Source organism: Chiloscyllium plagiosum, chromosome 13, assembly GCF_004010195.1.
Source record: "Chiloscyllium plagiosum isolate BGI_BamShark_2017 chromosome 13, ASM401019v2, whole genome shotgun sequence".
Taxonomy (NCBI): domain Eukaryota; kingdom Metazoa; phylum Chordata; class Chondrichthyes; order Orectolobiformes; family Hemiscylliidae; genus Chiloscyllium; species Chiloscyllium plagiosum.
Genome location: NC_057722.1, coordinates 7703409 through 7722047, shown reverse-complemented (window position 1 = coordinate 7722047; position 18639 = coordinate 7703409).

Genomic DNA, 18639 nt, shown 5'->3' with positions numbered 1-18639 from the left:
TGTCCATGCCGACTAGACATCCCAACCCAACCTAGTCCCACCTGCCAGCACCCGGCCCATATCCCTCTAAACCCTTCCTGTTCATACACCCATCCAGAAGCTTTTTAAACGTTGCAATTGTACCAACCACCACCACTTCCTCTGGCAGCTCATTCTATACATGCACCATTCTCTGCATGAAAAAGTTGCCCATTCGGTCTCTTTTATATACTTCCCCTCTCACCCTAAACCTATGCCCTCTAGTTCTGGACTCCCCCACACCAGGGAAAAGACTTTGTCTATTTATCCTATCCACACCCCTCATTATTTTATAAACCCCTATAAGATTACCCTCAGCCTCTGACGCTCCAGAGAAAACAGCCCCAGCCTGTTCAACTTCTCCCTACAGTTCAAATCCTCCAACCCTGGCAACATCCTTATAAATCTTTTCTGAACCTTTTCAAGTTTCATAACATCTTTCCGATAGGAAGAACAGAATTGCACGCAGTATTCTAAAAGTGGCCTAACCAATGTCCTGTATAGCCACAACATGACCTCCCAACTCCTGTACTCAATATTTTGGCCAAGAAAGGAAAGCATACCAAATGCCTTCTTCACTATCCTATCTACCTGCAACTCTACTTTCAAGGAGCTATGAACCTGCACTCCAAGGTCTCTTTGTTCAGCAACACTCCCTAGGACCTTACCATTAAGTGTATAAGTCCTGCTAAAATTGCTTTCCCAAAATGCAGCACCTCACATTTATCTAAATTAAACTCCATCTGCTACTTCTCAACCCATTGGCCCATTTGATCAAGATCCATTGTAATCTGAGGTAACCTTCTTCGCTGAACATTACACCTCCAATTTTGGTGTCATCTGCAAACTTACTAACTATACCTCTTAAGCTTGCTTCCAAATCATTTATATAAATGATGAAAAGTAGTGGACCCAGCACCAATCTTTGTGACACTCCACTGGTCACAGGCCTCCAGTCTGAAAAACAACCCTCCACCACCACCATCTGTCTTCTACCTTTGAGCCAGTTCTGTATCCAAATGGCTAGTTCTCCCTGTATTCCATGAGATCTAACCTTGCTAACCAATCTCCTATGGGGAATTTTTTCTCCTGCCCCATGCAACAGTCAAACCACTGGTGCCTGCAGCCTTGCTTGATATTAGGAAGGCAGGGGGCTGAGGAGAGGGTAGTGGAGTTGGGGCTTGGTGGGCAAGCAGCTTTACCAGGGCGGGGAGGAAAATTGGAGATTGAATCCACCGCTGAGAATTCAATCTATTAACAGACTCAGTTACAGCCCGAAAGACACAAAGACAGGTGAAGGGGCACATAATGTTGAGGAGAGAGGAAGGTTGCAGAAGGACTTGGGCAGGCCAGGAGAGTGAACAAAGAAGACGCAGATGAAATATAATGTGGGAAAGGGTGAAGTTATGCACTTTGGTAGGAAGAATAGAGGAGTAGACTAATTTCTAAAAGATGAAAACTTCAGACATCTGAAGTTAGGAGTCCTAGTTCAGGATTCCCTTAAAGGTATCATGCAGGTTCACTTGGCAGTTAGGAAGGCCAATGCAACGTTAGCATTCACTTCAAGAGGGCTAGAATACAAGAGCAAGGATGTACTGCTGAGGCTGTAGGAAGCCTGGTCAGACCGCATTTGGAATATTTTGAGCAGTTTTGAGGTCTGTATGTAACAATGGATGTGGTGGTATTGGAGGGAGTCCAGAGGAGGTTTACACGAATGATCCCATGGGTTGAAGAGTTTGTCACATGAGGCGTGATTGAGGACTCTGTGTCTGTACTCAATGGAGTTTAGAAGGATGAGGACTGGATCTGATTGAAACTTATGGAATATTGAGAGGCCTGGATAGAATGGACGTAGAGAACATGTTTCCACTAGTAGGAGAGAGACTTGGACCCGAGAGCACAACCTCGAAGTAAAGGGACGACCCTTTAGAAATGGGATGAGGAGGAATTTCTTTTGCATTGACAGGATCAGTGGGCAAGGGGTGGAAAGCAAAGGGGTGGAGGCAAGTTGTAGGACCTGAAGCATAGCGATGCCATCATTTTTATTCACTGTCATGATGTGAATGCCATTGACAGGCCCTTTAGAAGGTAGTCATGATGCACCTTCTTCTTGAGGCACTGCAGTATGTCTGAGCGAAAACATTCCTCCCAGTGCTGTTAGGGAGAGAATTGACCATGTGTTGATGAAGGAGCAGCCAAGGCAGTTTGAGTACTTGGAGGTGATGCTGTTCACCATCTCTTCTGAGTGGAGAAGGTCACAGGAGAACTAGGAGCAGGAGGTGGTAATCCAGCCTCTCGAACATGCTCCACCATTTCATACAATCATGGCTAATCTCATCTCAGCCTCAACTCCACTTCCCAGCCGGTTGCCCATAACACTTCAACCCATTATTAATTAAACATCTGTCTTATCTCCTCCTTAAAGTTACTCACTATCCCACTATCTAACATTTTCTGGGGGAGTGAATTCCACAGATTTATGACCCTTTGAGAGAAGTAATTTCTCTTCTTCTCAGTTTTAAACCTGCTACCCCTTATCGTAAAACTATGACCTCTCATTCTAGATTGCCTGACATGAGGAAACATCCTTTCTATGTCCACTTGGTCAATCTCCTTTTAGCATCTTATATCCCTCAAGTAGATCTCATCTCATTCTTCTAATCTCCAGAGAATATAGGCCTATACTGTTCAATCTCTCTCCATAAAACTAATCCCCTCACGGTGTCATACAGCACGGAAACAGATCCTTCAGCCCAACTCATCCATGCCAACCAAGTTTCCCAAACTAAACTAGTCCCATTTCCCTGCATTTGGCCCATATCCCTCTAAATCTTTCCTGTTTGTGTCTAAATATCTTTTAATAATTGCCGCAGGAATCAATCTCATGATCATCCTCTGAACTGTTGATGCAGCTACATCCCCCTCAACCAAGGGGGCCAAAACTGTACACATTACACCAGGAACATGCTGTCAAAGAAGGCCTTGATTCCCTTCTGCGTATTCATCTTTCTTCGTTTATCACCAGGATAAAAAGACTGTCAGGCTGACAACACGCACCCCTTTAAAAATGTGAACAATTGTAGTGAAATTTAAATAAAGACCCTATGTGCCTGAGAAAGCTTGGGGCACACTCTAGGATATGCACGAAAAAATCCTCGAGTAGTATTATCTGCTGAAATGAATGTTAATTTAAACAAAGCCCTTGTGATAGCCATGTGTGTCCTGAGGCTGTAACTGAAGAAAATGACCCTTGTACAAGAACATTGTTGTAATAATTGATGTACCAATTCTAGTCCGCTGGGAACAAGATCCATTCAGACCTTACAACCACAAGCAGCAAAACTGTTAAAAATAAAAACTGCAAGTCCAAAGTAATGAGTGTGCCCATTCGAATTCCTTTCAGATCGCTCCCCTTTCCAGTTTATTTTTCACTTGTCCTCTGAAGGGGTTGATTCTTGCCAGGGTTTTAGAGCCACCCAAAACTGGGAGGCATTCTCCACCTAAAAGCACCAAAGGCAAAATGTCAACAAAGCCTTTACCCCCTCAAGGGCACCTCAGCTCAACATGAGCAATCTCCAGTCTCAATGACATTTGTGTCTCCATTGCCCATGTAACTGAAGAAATACAACAATGCTTCCTCATGACTTACAAACTTGACAGTGCACCTACCGCCATTCTCAGTTGTGCTTCTCCATCCACTCAAAGTGGGGGGGCCAAGAAAACTCTTAGGCCTGGATTTTCACATCTGAGCCAAGTAATGAGAGCCAGGAAGTCTTTGCACCCACCTTGCGAGGCATCTGATTGACGGTGGTAAAATAGGAACATGGAAAATAGGTACTGGAGTAGGCCATTCAGCTCTTTGACCCATCCCGCTTTGTCTCCATACCCTTTGGTCCCTTTAGCCGTGAGAGCCACGTCCATCTCCCTCTTGAATATCTCTAATGAACTGGCCCCATCAGCTTTTTGTGGGAGAGAATTCCAACGGCTCACAACTCTGAGTGAAGAAATCCTTCCTTATCTCAGTCCTGAATGGCTTAACCCTCATTCTTAGAGTGTGACCCCGAGTTCTGGAATTCCCCAACATCAGGAACATTCTTCCTGTATCTAGCCTGTACAGTCCCATCAGGATTTTATATGTTTCTATGAACTTCCCCCCTAATTCTTCTGAATTCCATTGAGTATATGCCCAGTCTTTCTTTGTTTGTTAGTCCTGCCATCCCGGGAATCAATCTGGTGAACTGATATTAGGGGGAACGGAATGAAGGAATGTTCACCATTCCTGGACAGAGATTGGAAGTGCTCTCTGAAAGACTGCTCTCAGCTGAGATGAACTGTTTAACAGTTCACTGGGGCTTCACCTTAGTTATTCTGTTAAATATTAGACCCTCCAGCCCTCACTGCTCATATCTCTTCGACGCCCTTTACCTGCTTCATCAATGCCAATTCATTTCAACCACACCCATCAATGCCAATGCCCCCTCATAACCTCTGTGCCAACACATGCACTCATCCTTCAAATAACTTCTTATGGCCCTGATGCCCAGTTAATTCCAATTTGTGTCAACCCATTCACCATTATTATCTTTACACTCTCCATGCCAATGCATCCTTTACCCAACATGGACAAACATCACAAGCAAGTGCTTAATTCCTTATAATAGTCATCGAGTCATACTGCATGGAAACAGACTCTTCAGTCCACCTCATCCATGCTGACCAGGTTTCCCAAATTAAACTAGTCCCAGTTGCCTGCATTTGGCCCAAATCCCTCTAAATCTTTCCTATTCATGTACCTATCCAAATGACTTTTAAAAGTTGTAACTACACCTGCATTGAAGATTTCCTCTGGCAGTTCATTCCATACATGCACCATCCTCTGCCTGAAAATGGTTACCCCTCAGGTCCCTTTTAAATCTTTCTCCCTTCACCTTAAAAACATGCCCCCTCGTTTTGAACCACCCTACCCTATGGAAAAGACTTTTGCTATTCACTTTATCCATGTCCCTGATGATTTACTAACCTCTATAAGGTCACCTCTCAGCCTCCTACACTCCAGAAAAAGAAGCCCTACCCTATTTGACCTTTCCTTATAACTCAAATCTTCCATTCCCATTAATATCCTTTTAAATCTTCTCTATACACTTTCCAATTTAATAATATCCTTCCAAAAGCAGGCAATCAGAACTGGACACAATACCCCAAAACTGGCCTCACCAATATCCAGTAGAGCTGCAACATGACATCCCATCTCCTGTACTCAATGCTCTGACCAATGAAGGTAAATGTGCCAAACACCTTTTTTGCCACCAAGTCTAAGAATGACCTCACTTTGAAGGAACTATGTATCTGAACCCCTAGGTCTCTCTGTTCGACAACATTTCACAAGGCCCTATCATTAACTGTATAAGTTCTGCCCTGTTTTGTCTTGCCAAAATGAAACACCTCACATTTATCTAAATTAAATGCCATCTGCCACTCCTCAGCCCATTGGCCCAATTAATCAAGATCCCGTTTCAGTCTTAGATAACCTTCTTCACTTTAAAAACTGAGTAGAATTCATAATTTTACATTAAAAACATCTAATCTTTTAATAACTTACTTGCACTGTCAATGAAATTGTGAATCTAGACCCATCTACTAAGATAATAATGGGTTATGGAAATCAGCCAAAACATTAATGATGACATAATGATAACCCTTAAGATAATACCAGTGAGGAGGTACTGTAACTGCCAGAAAAGTTTTTTTCCCCAATTATCACTGACACAGGCAGCCTTTTATTTAAGCATTTTTAAGGGGCTAGGGATTTAAATAACTTCACAGGCTATATTTAATTATACCTCATTGACAGAGGCAGACTCATTTGTTTTGAATCTCAAAAGGTTTAGGGATTTAATAACTTTTTGGTTTGATGATTTTACGGATTTTATCCACCTTCAAGAGCATTTATAGGTCTTCTAAAAGATGTTGCCCCTGCTCTACAGTCAGAATGGGGTCTGTCTGATGACCTTACAGATTTTGGGTTTCCCCGTCTCTCCAACACTGAACAAAAATGTGGGACCTAGTGAATTGATGCGAGGTAGGAATCAGTAAATTACTTAATGTCTCAAAAAAACATATAAAGCAACAGTTAAGCTCAGATCACCTCACCCAATACAGTGTGACTTCACACAAGGGTGCAAAATAAAGAATATCCTAGATTTTCCCACCAGGACAGATTGTCTTGCACGCCCAGAATGCTATGGTACATGTGGAAATTCCATCACATCACTGAACCATAACAGTTATAGAGTCATAGGATCACACAGGAATACAACATGGAAACAGGCCCATGCTGACCATGGTGACCACTAATTGGAGTTCCAATTGCCCATGTTTGGTCCATATCCCTCTGAACCCTTCCCATCCATTCAAATGTTTTTAAAAGTTGCTATTATACCTGCCTCAACCACTTGCTAAGTGGCCCATTCCATGTACATCCACCCTGTGTGTGAAGAAGTTGGCCCCCGGTCCTTCCTAAACATTTCCTCTCTCAACTTAAACCTATGCCCTCTAGTTTCAATTCCCCATCCCTGGGAAAAAGACTATCTGCATTCGTCCCATATGACCCTCATGATTTTATTCACCTCAATAAGAACACCCCTCATTCTCCGATGTGCCAAGGAATAAAGACCTCTCCTGGCCAACTCCTCCCTCTAATCAGGCCTACTAGTCCTGGCCACATCCTTGTAAATCTTCTTTGCACTCTTTCCAGTTTAACTATTTCTTTCCTATAACAGGGTGACCTTTACAGACTAAAGGAAGCCATTTATCCCATATATCCATGCTTGCCCTTTACAGGTGAAAATTAATCCTGCCTCCCCACACACTCTCAATATGTCTTCTTCAACTTCATTGGGAAGCTTCTTTTCAAATAATTGTAACAAATGATTTTGACAGGAGATTCTTTTCGATGTCTGTATATTTCCACTGATGTCTGTTTGTGTGATCAGCGATGGCCAAGCGATTGCACAAGAAAGTTAAAATCTTGAAAATGGAGAATAGAATTGCCAAGATTACTGCAATATCATCAGCTACTGACAGTGCAAGGCAACGTTAATTGCCTAGGTTGCAAAACGCAATGTTTCCTCCAAGATGCTTTCATTATCACGGCATCACTCAGTGTATAAAATAGCTAACTTTCTCACCGAGAATGGTCAGCAGAACAGTACTGAAAAATGACAAATGAATTTCTCATCGAGTTAAATTGAATTAACAGTTCCCAAACTGTCCATTCTTTAAAACATATCAAGACGGTGTGGATTAGAAAGTTCAGGCAGCTGATTGCATTTCCTCCAATTTAAAAGACATTGTAAATGCAGATTTTGGTATCTAAAATCTCTTAAATATTTTCAAGATTTCATATTCACGTGTCAGCCCAGACAGCCATTCCTGCAGCTAATTCCTCACTGCATGAAAAATCTCCTAAGATTGACTCCTAAATCTGCTGCATGGAATAACGTATGCTTGACCCTTCATCTGTTCTCATTCTTTAGTTTGTAGTAATTTACGACTTCCACACATTTTAACCACCTTCTATCTCAGCCACCTCCTTTTGAGCATGAAAAACCTTTCCTTCTGAATTTTCCACATCTCCCTCCTCCAGTGATAGGGATCAGTCCGAATGCATGCTGTCTCCACAAGGTGAATATCTCTTGTGACCAGAAATGGACACTGTTTTCAGCTATGGTCTGATCATAGCACAACGTGGATTGAATGTGACAGCCTGTGAGTTGTACTCCACTGTTTTGATTGTAGAGTTGATGATTCTACTGGCTTTGTGGAGTGAATTCTCTCCTAGTTTTTTTTTGTGTTTGTGCTTTAACCCTTTCAACTGTAACATCGGATTTCCATTGTCAACCTTTACTCCTTCATTGCCAATCTCAGTCGCTTCTGCTCCTTTCAAGCCTTCTGTTTCTTCTGACTGTGATAATACAAAATCTTCAACAGCTAATGATATTAACCCGCATGCTCCCTGTGATTGAGCTCCAAGTGTATTGATCCAATCGGCGTCTATTCATTGCTTTGCTTGGCCAAAATCCCAGGCTCTGCAAGACATCAACAGTCAATGGTGAATTTCGACAATGTCCAGTTACAGGTTCAAGTGAAAAATTGTATGAGGTATGCCTTTTTTCACAAACAGAGGGGCAAATCTAGTTCTAAACAACTAGGAGAAAGTGAGGACTGCAGATGCTGGTGATCAGAGTCTGACTGGCTGTGCTTTTCCAGTGCCACACTTTTTTGACTCAAATCTAGCTCTAGTCAAATATTCCCATTCATTATTAAAGTGATGGAAGGGGTTGTCAAAATACAATGAAATATTGCTCAATAATGACCTGTTCACCAATGAGCAATTTGGGCAGACTCAGTATTCTTTGGTATTTTTTCCTAAATGTGCTGCTAAGGACAAAAACTTATGGACACCTTGGCCACAGGCACCGAAAATAGAATAGACCACCAGTTTTGAAAGATGTGTTGCTGGAAAAACACAGCAGGCCAGGCAGCATCCGAGAAGCAGGAGAATCGACGTTTCGGGCATAAGCCATTCTTCAGGAATGAGGCTGGTGTGCCAAGCGGGCTGAGATAAAAGGTAGTGGGGAGGGAATTTTGGGGGAGGGGCGCTGGGAATACGATAGGTGGAAGGAGGTGAAGCATGGTCTGGCGATGGAGGAGGCCAAGGACCCTGCATGTCATTGGCGGAATGGGAGGGGGAACTAAAGTGTTCAGCCACAGGGCGGTTGGGTTGGTTGGTGCGGGTGTCCCAGAGGTGTTCCCTGAAACGTTCCGCAAGTAGGCGGCCTGTCTCCCCAATGTAGAGGAGACCACATGGGGTGCAGTGGATACAGTAAATGATGTGTGTGGAGGTGCAGGTCTACTAGACCACCAGATTGTGTGTTTATTCAGCATCTCTGTAATCATCCAGTGGCGTTTTGCCAGAACACTTAATGGGACAGAGATATCCCATCTCTCCTGCGGCCTGAAGCTGCCATCCAATCAGAGACTGGAAATTGCTGCAGTGGGAGTTGCTGCTGACGACAAAGGAATGAATGGGCGCATCCTGAAGCAGTGGGGAACATTTCAGGGAGGACTGCAAGGTGGGACTCTTAAGGCAAGAGAAGGGTATTGGTTTGTCGGGAAGGGAACAGAAAGGAGGCCAAGGTCTGGCTTTCAGAGGACTTTGCCCCAACCCCAAGGCCATCCTCAAACTGGGACCTAGCGAAGATCTCCTCCTCAAACCAGCAGACAAGTGCTCTGTTCTGTCAGCGAAAGCTGCAGTCAGTTTTCTTACCAGTGGGGAACTGTGTTAGTCTCACCAGTGACCATGAAGAGTTCCTTAAGTGGACCTTAATTAACCACTTAAGGGTCTCAGTTGGTGGCATGATGGGAAGGACATGCCACCTCAGAACTCAATTTCCATGACGGCAGGAAGGTGACAGCTTTCCCTTCAATGCCAACCTGTCTGCTTATCTTTCTATCCTGCCAACTTCCTTGATGCTTCTCCACATGGGATTGCAGGGGCAGTTAGAGAGAGATGGACAGTAAGGTGACATTAATTGAATATGGCAGCAGGGAACCTGATCAAAACTGATTTCAATGAAGGTTAGTGAGAAAGCTCTTGCAGCAGGAGCCGCAGGTGTCATAAAGGTGGACGGATGCGGTTGATGGAATTAGCTCAGCCCAAGGTTAACACATTAGCAATGTTCCTCTTGGCAGTATCCTAGTCCCAAATATTTCCAACTATTGCCCATCAATGGTGAGGTCAGCAGTGAGGATGTTTGCTGATGATCGCAGTGTTCAGCACCATTTGCAACTCCTCAGATGGTTAAGCTGTCTAGTCCCACATAGTGCGAGAGCTGATAGCAGGGCTGATAAGTGACAAATAACATCCTTGCCAGATAAATACAGGCTGTCTCGGGGTTGCGAATGATTTCTGTTCTTGAGTCTACTTGCAAGTCAATTGGAACACAATTCAGAGCACAATGCAGGCCAATGTAAAAAATAGCCATTCATAATTATAAGGAAATGCTCGCATGCTGAATCTTTAAAATCAATATTAATATGCCCTTGGAAAAAGTGAGGACTGCAGATGCTGGAGATCAGAGGCGAGAATGTGATGCTGGAAAAGCACAGTAGGTCAGGCAGCATCCAAGGAGCAGGAGAATCGACAGTCTGGGCATAAGCCCTTCAGGAAATAGGAACTGGTGGCATAGTGTTAACATGTTACCCAGAGTCTGAGGGTAAACACTCTGAGTATCCAGGTTCAAACCCCACCATGGCACCTGATGGAATTAATATACCCTTGTTTGGCATCACTTTCATAGGTTTGAGCATTGGTAAGTCAAACCTTGGTAAACTGGGGACTCCCAGTACCAGGCAATGATCACCTGCAAAACACAGCTTAATTGAAAGGGAAAAAACAGGAAAGCTTGTAAATAACACACATTTATCCGATTCCTGTTATTATCCTCAAAATGGAAATCCAATACGATCAGAATGTGCATTTCCAAATTTTGATTTCTAATTTTTTTCCCTCCAGTGAGAACTATCTTCCTTTGATATTCAGTGCCATTGATACAATTAAATTTCCCACCATCAACAATGTCGGGCTCAACATTGACTTCCGTTGCTTGGAAAGAAAAGATCAAAGAACGTCATTGTCTCCCGGGCACACAACAGCCAGGTTTGAACAGTTATTCCCATTCTTTCAACTTCGTTTTGGGTCAAAATAGTGGAACAGTCTGCCTGCCTAACTGCACCGCAGAAGGCCTTCCACTCTGTGGCTTAAGATGAAGTCTTGCTACTTTCTCCAGGGCAGCTAGAATTGTGAAATAAATGCCAGCCTTACCATATCCAAAGAGTAATATTCTTTTAAAAAAATCGCTTTTAATACTACAATTGGTTATCGCTTCAGGAGATATAGAACATTGATTAATGAGGAAGCAAACAACAATCACATTTGTATTTGTAATGCTTTTTAGTTATTAGATCCAATGTCACTCTGTGTTTATCTCTGAGAAAGCTACCATCCCACTTTCAGCTTTTAATAAAATTCACAGGAAAGCAACTGCAACAGGATTCCCTCTCTGCCTTAGTAAATAAAGTGGAAGACAAAAGCCAGCCATAATTCAACAGAAAGATAAAGCTTCAAAGCAATAATGAGGTAACAACCTCGCTCTGTCTTTAAACACATGCGATTGAAATACACAATCCGCTGAACCTGACAAACCTTGTTAAACAATAGATTGCGTGCTAAATCCCACAGGTTAAAGACACAATCACTTCTTACCCAAGCTAAATACGATACATTTCACCTTCTGAATGTGGTCGCTCGGAAATGATTACAATCAACAAGAAACAGGAAATTTCACAAACCTACTGACTTTCCAAAATGAATGGACCCACTCTAATAATTTTTTAAAAAAATTCTCCTGCCCAAATTTCTGCCTTTGTGGTCGTTTATGCTGAAGCACATCTCTGCAAGTGCCCTCCACACCCATCCTCTCAAGTGCAAACCTAGCTTCAAGAGATCAACCATGGCATTTATTACATTTGAGGTTACTCTTCAAGCAACCTAACGTACGTATATACATGCACACACAGAGATACACACATGGATATAAAGGACACATTCCAGCTCAAATTTCTCATTCTATCATAGCTACAGTTCTGTGATCAGTTTTTGCTCAGAGTGAGAGAGTGCCATTGGCACAATTGCTGATGAATCTTCAGTTGGAAGCTTTGGCAATGCCCTATCAAGAGGGCATAGACATAACCGTGAGGTCAGCAAATGGTAAAGAACACAAACACAAAGGAGAAAACAACTCAACAAACTAGAAGAAGTTTAGTATTACCTCCACTGGTTTAACAATATCAATGCAAATTGAGAAATGACTGGGTAAAAGGCAGGTCTGTAGTGAGATTGTAACTTGAGTCCGAATTTTTGGGGTGCTAGTGATGGGGGTACTTATAACTTCTGCTAACAGTGTTGAATCCTTCATACAATGTAAAGGAAAACTAGAAGTGATGTATAATGGTTGCAGAATCAATATCACCTACTTTACACTCTAATATGTCAGTTTTCTTTCTGTATTCATTCACGGGATATGGGTGGCACTGGCTGGGCCAGCAGTTATTCCCCATCCCTAATTGCCCTCAGGTGAGATACCCTCTTGAACTGCTGCAGTCCACGTACTCTGGATAGACCCACAATGCTGTGAGAGAGGCAGCTCCAGAACTCTAACCCAGCATCAATGATGGAACAGTGATATATTTCCTGTTCAGGATGATGAGTTAATTGGAGGGGAATTTATTATCATTTATCTGCTGCCCTTATCCTTGAATATGGAAAGGATCCTGGGTTTGGAAGATGCTTTCAAAGAAGCCTTGATAAATTTCTGCAATGCGTGCTGTAGACATTGTTGCTACTGGGTGTTGATGATGGAACGTGTGAATATTTGTGGATCCGCTGCCAATCAAATCAGCTCATTTGTCATGGATCATTCAAGTTTCTCCAGAGTAGGAACTACACCCATCCAGACAACTGAGAAGTATTCCATTAAACTCCTGATATGTGTCTTGTATATGGCTTTGGGGAGGCCAAAGATGTGTTACTCACTACAGGATTTCTAGCCTCTGATCTGCTCTTCATGGCCATTTTATTTATATTGCAATCCTGATCCAGTTTCTTTTTTTTATTTCAAAAATATACTTTATTCATAAAAATATTTTGATAATCTGTACAATTGGTCATGCCATACATACGTAACATTCCATTTCTTTGCATACAGAGATCGAGTAATCATTCATATATACAGGTCTGTACGTTTACTCTGCATATGTTTAGCTGAGGCGTCAGCGGAGCCCACTGACTGCATGGCCCCCCTGTTCTTAGGCAGGCAGATGTTACACGGTGGTCTTTCCCCACCGCGCCTTGGCGGCAGCTGCCCCACGCTTCAGCGCATCCCTCAACACGTAGTCCTCAGTTGGGGTCAACTCCTTCAGCTGAAAGATCAACAGGTTTTGGACAGACCAAAGAGCATCTTTGACTGAGTTGATGATCCTCCAGGCACAGTTGATGCTCGTCTCGGTGTGCGTCCCAGGGAACAGACCACGGAGCACGGAGTCCCGCGTCACGGCGCTGCTCGGGACGAACATCGATAACACCATTGCATTCCTCTCCAGACTTCCTTTGCGTAGGCACATTCCAGAAGGAGGTATGTGACAGTCTCGTCCCCCCACAGCCGCTTCAAGGGCAGCGTGCGGTGTGGCTGAGAGTCCAGGCGTGCATAAAGGATCTCACAGGCAGAGCCCTTCTCACCACCAGCCAAGCCATGTCTTGGTGCTTGTTGGAAAGTTCTGGCGATGAGGTATTCTGACAAATGGCTTTAACAGTCTGCTCAGGGAACCGCTCGATAGGATCCGCCCTCTCCTTTTCCCGAAGGGTCTCAAGGACACTACGTGCTGACCACTTCCTGATGGACTTATGGTCAAAGGTGTTTTTCTTCATAAATTTCTCTACGAAGGACAGTTGCTACGAAACGGTCCAACTACTCGGAGCGTTCTGCGGCAGCGAGGCCAGGCCCATCCTTCGCAACACCGGGGACAGGTAGAACCTCAGTACGTAGTGACACTTTGCGTTTGTGTACCGGGGATCCACGCACAGCTTGATGCAGCCACACACAAAGGTGGCCATCAGGGTGAGGGTGACATTTGGTGTGCTTTTTCCCCTGTTGGCCAGAGCTTTGTACATAGAGTCCCTTCGGACCCTGGCCATCTTTGATCTCCATATAAAATGGAAGATGGCCTGAGTGACTGCAGCGGCACAGATTCTGGGAATAGGCCAGACCTGTGCCACATATAACAGCAATGACAGTGCCTCACACCTGATGACCAGATTTTTACCCATGATGGAGAGTGACGATAGCTTCCATCTGTGTTGCTGGAAAAGCGCAGCAGGTCAGGCAGCATCCAAGGAGCAGGAGAATCAACGTTTCGGGAATGAGCCTTTCTTCAGGAATGGCTTCCTGAAGAAAGGCTTATGCCTGAAACGTCGATTCTCCTGCTCCTTGGATGCTGCCTGACCTGCTGCGTTTTTCCAGCAACACATTTTCAGCTCTGATCTCCAGCATCTGCAGTCCTCACTTTCTCATAGCTTCCATCTGCCAGTCTCTGCCTCACTTTCTTGATACACTCTCCCTAAGACTTGGTGCACATCCCAGCCCCTCTGAACCAAATACCCAGCACCTTCAGGTGGTCAATCCTGACGGTGAAGGGGATCGAGGATTGGTCGGCCCAGTTCCCGAAGAGCATGGCCTCACTCTTGCCTCAGTTTACCTTGGCCCCCAAGGCCCGTTTGAACTGGTCACATATGCACAAGAGTCTGTGCACGGACAGCAGATCCAAGCAGAAAATGGCGATATCATCCATGTACAGGGAGGCCTTAACCTGCAGGCCCCGCTGCCAGGAATAGTCACCCCTCTCAGGCTCACATCCTTCCTGATGGACTTGGCAAATGGCTCCAAGCAGCACACAAACAAAGTAGGAGAGAGAGGGCAGCCCTGCCTGACTCCAGATCTGACTGGGAAGCTATCTGATTCCCACCCATTGATTGAGACGGCACTGACAATGTTGGTGTAGAGCAGTCTGATCCAATTGCAGATTCCCTCCCCTAAGCCCATTTTGGAGAGAACATCCCTCATATACATGTGTGATATCCTGTCAAAGGCTTTCTCCTGGTCCAGGCTGATCAGGCAGGTGTCCAACCCCATGTCCTGCACATAGGCGATCGTATCCCTGAGGAGTGCGAGACTCTCAGCGATCTTTCTGCCCGGTACAGCACAGGTTTGGTCAGGGTGGATCACTGATCCCACAGCAGACCTGACCCGGTTGGCGATGACCTTTGCCAAGATTTTGTAATCTGTGTTTAATAGTGAGATTGGTCTCCAATTTCTGATTTCCTCCCTCTCCCCCTCCCGCTTGTAGATGCGGGTGATGATCTCTTTCCTCATGGATTCACTCATGGTACCTGCCTGAAGCATACTGACATACATCTCCAACAGGTCCTGGCCAATCAAGTCCCACAGAGCGGAATAGAGCTCGACCGGTAAGCCGTCGCTTCCGGGAGTTTTATTCTTTTCGAAGGACTCGAGGGCCTTGGTCAGCTCGTCCAGAGATAGCGACTGGTCCAGCCTCTCCCATGTTCTGTCGTCAAAGACCTCTGTGATAGAGGACAGGAACGACTGGGAGGCCGCAATCCTAATCCAGTTTCAGGTCAAGCATAAACCCCAGAATGTTGTGGATTCAGTGATGGTAACACCACTGAATGTCAAGAGGCAATGGTTTGATTCTCCCATTTTCGTGATGGTCATTATTTGCCACTTGAATGGCCCAAATGTTACTTGCCACTTGTCTGTCCAAACCTTGGTGTTGTTAATGTCTTGCTGCATTTGGACATGGGCTGCTTCAGTATTTGAGTGCTGAACATTGTGCAATCATTAGCAAACATCTCTGCTTCTGGGCTTTTTTTTTCTTTTTTTTCTTTTTCTTTTTTGTTTTTTTTTGTCTCTTTTTCTTTCTTTTTTTTTCTTTTTTTCTTTTCCTTTCTTTTTTTCTTCCTTTTTTTTTTCTTAGGTCTGACATGCTTGGTTATTTTTTTTTTCTTTTTTAAAATTTAACCCCCACACTACAGCCTAACTGCGGTAGTGCTTATTTTTTTCCCCAGCACCCATGGTGTGTGTGTGCAGGTGTGAGACACAGTGAGAGACACAAAGTCCACGAATCTTTATTCAATTTCCACCACCAGGAAGATAGGAAAACACCCGGGTGGCGCTTCTGGGCTTATATTGGAGGGAAGGTCATCAATAAATCAGCTGGAGATGGTTGAGCTGAGGAAATTACCCTGAGGAACTGAGGGATCTTGCTGTCCAATGGTAGCTTCCCTACCTCTCAGCCAGGAGTCCCAGGATCAAGTCCTATCTGCTCCAGAAATGTGTAATAAGCGCAACTTTATCAGAAATGTGCCACGGTTAGGACGGAGTATCAGGAGGTGCATACAAACCTCTAAAAGGACAATTTAAATTATCTTTCAGCTACCAGTGGATGTGTCAGAGTGCGCGATGCGTTACACTTTTCAACCCTCGAACTGCAGGGGAAACAAGTCACTGTCAGTCCAAGGGATGGTGTGAGATAAAGAAGAAGCTAAACATAGAGAAACATACCCAGTTTGATCTTTGTTGAGTGTTTAGTTAATAATGTCAGAAAGGGCTACAGACTCAGAGGTCCTACTCTGTCGCTACACTTGCTCGTTACCTGGAGTCCATATTGAAACGTGCATGTGTGCATATGTAAAACTGAATTTTTATGCGATGCCCACCTCAGTCAAAGTGCCTTCTGACAGTAATCTCATGTGCGAAAAACAAGCAACAGAGCCTGAGTCAGCATTACCAGTGAAGAAGGTGAACAAACTGAAGAGCAGTGCGAATGAGCATGATGTTATAATGATATTTGTGCAGTCTTTCAGACGTGTATACATAAGACAATAGAGTTGGCAGTTATGTATGAAAATCTGTGCTTGTCTCCACCAGTTGACAAGTCAGAGCTGGAAGAGCCACTTTGGAATTCACAGAACAAATTCCTGAGGTTGATTACGGTGCCGCACCCTGCTCAAACTATTCTTCGCTGCAATTAATGTCAATGCTGATTGTACAGCCTTCAATTCAGAGTCTAATCCTCACATTGATAATAACATATCATCGCACAATGCATAGCTGTCATTAGTCCTGTATGATTACTGGAATATTTGTCCAATAATTACGAACATTGTGTTTGCTATTTACACTGAATGAAGTTCTACTAACGAAGTACTAATCTACCCAGTCTGAAAAGGCTAGACATTTGAGCTAAAGCACGGCAGCATAGCTGGTTTTGGCAGACGAAAGACAGCGAGCAGTACTTCAGTAATGTACTTCCTGCCAACCAGTTGCTAAATACAAGCGAGTGTTGCTGCAACGCCTCTTGTCCTACATTCTCACTAAAGTCGCCAACCCCTCTAGGTTTGGCCTGGGCCTCCAGGAAATAAAGATAGCTCACCAGGACAACGCTACAAACAAGCCAGATCCTAGGGATTCTGGAAAAAAGAAACCCCCTTTTTTATTTTGTTCATTTTCCTCATGAAAATACTAGCGGCAGGATGAGAAAGACTGACTGCCGAACATCCTCCGATTTGGCAGTAAGGAGCCATTTGGCTTGCAGGTAGCATGTTTGTGTAGATTAACTAATGGCATGACTGAGAGAGCTTTGATAACAACTCTTGGAATGCTCCCACCAAGTGTTGCAATCCTAAATCATTTTCATTTTACCACCATCAAATCACCCATGTCAGATTTCTTGGGTTCTTCTGTGCAAAGCTGTTATCGTACACCTCTGGAGCAGGTGGGACTTGAATCAGGATCTCCTGGTTCACAGTTTGGGATGGGTTCACTGCGTCACGAGCCCCTTGATATAAACCTTGATTCGGAGATGCCGGTGTTGGACTGGGGTGTACAAAGTTAAAAATCACACAACACCAGTCCAACAGGTTTAATTGGAAGCACACTAGCTTTCGTAGCGACGCTCCTTCATCAGGTGATTGTCCTGATATAAACCTTGTTAGTTTACAAAGGAATTACTAATCTAGCAGTGTACAGTAGAAAGATCACTGTAAGAATGCCAGTGTCATAGGCTTAGTGCTGAGAGGAAACTTCACTATTGTGGACAGACTTTTTTCTCAACAACCTATTCAGAGACCTCTGAAGCAGGTGGGACTTGAACGCAGGCTTCAAGAGCACTTTACCCTAGTGCATTTGCGTTGCTCTGATGTCTGCTTTATGTGGTGAACCAAGAAACAATAAGACCTGATAGTTCGACAGCTGGAAGATAACAGGCAGAGGCTTTTCTCTATTATCTTGGACACTGGCTGCAAAAGGATCATGGTCTTGATTCTGAGATGTCTTACCCCTGCTCTCCCCTGGTGCTACTAGGATTATCTCTAGCTGTCACTTGCCATCCACCCAATGCCAATGTCAGAGGTGTACAGGCAAGGATTGGTCACCAGGAAATAACTTTCAAACACCTGAATGTTTATACCTTGCCCAATACAATCATAAGGTTGGCCCAATGTACAGTGACCAAAGGGGTAGCTATGGGCACACGTATGGGCCCCAGCTATGCCTGTCTCTTTGTTGGCTACATAGAACAGTCGATTTTCCGTAATTACACTGGCACCACTCCCCACCTCTTCCTCCGCTACATTGATGACTGCATTGGCGCCACCTCATGCTCCAGCGAGGAGGTTGAGCAATTCATCAGCTTTACCAACACATTCCACCCTGACCTTAAATTTACCTGGACCATTTCTGACACCTCCCTCGCCTTCCTGGACCTCTCCATCTCCATTAATGACGACCGACTTGACACTGACATTTTTTACAAACCCACCGACTCCCACAGCTACCTGGATTACACCTCTTCCCACCCTACCTCCTGCAAAAATGCCATCCCGTATTCCCAATTCCTCCGCCTCCACCGTATCTGCTCCCAGGAGGA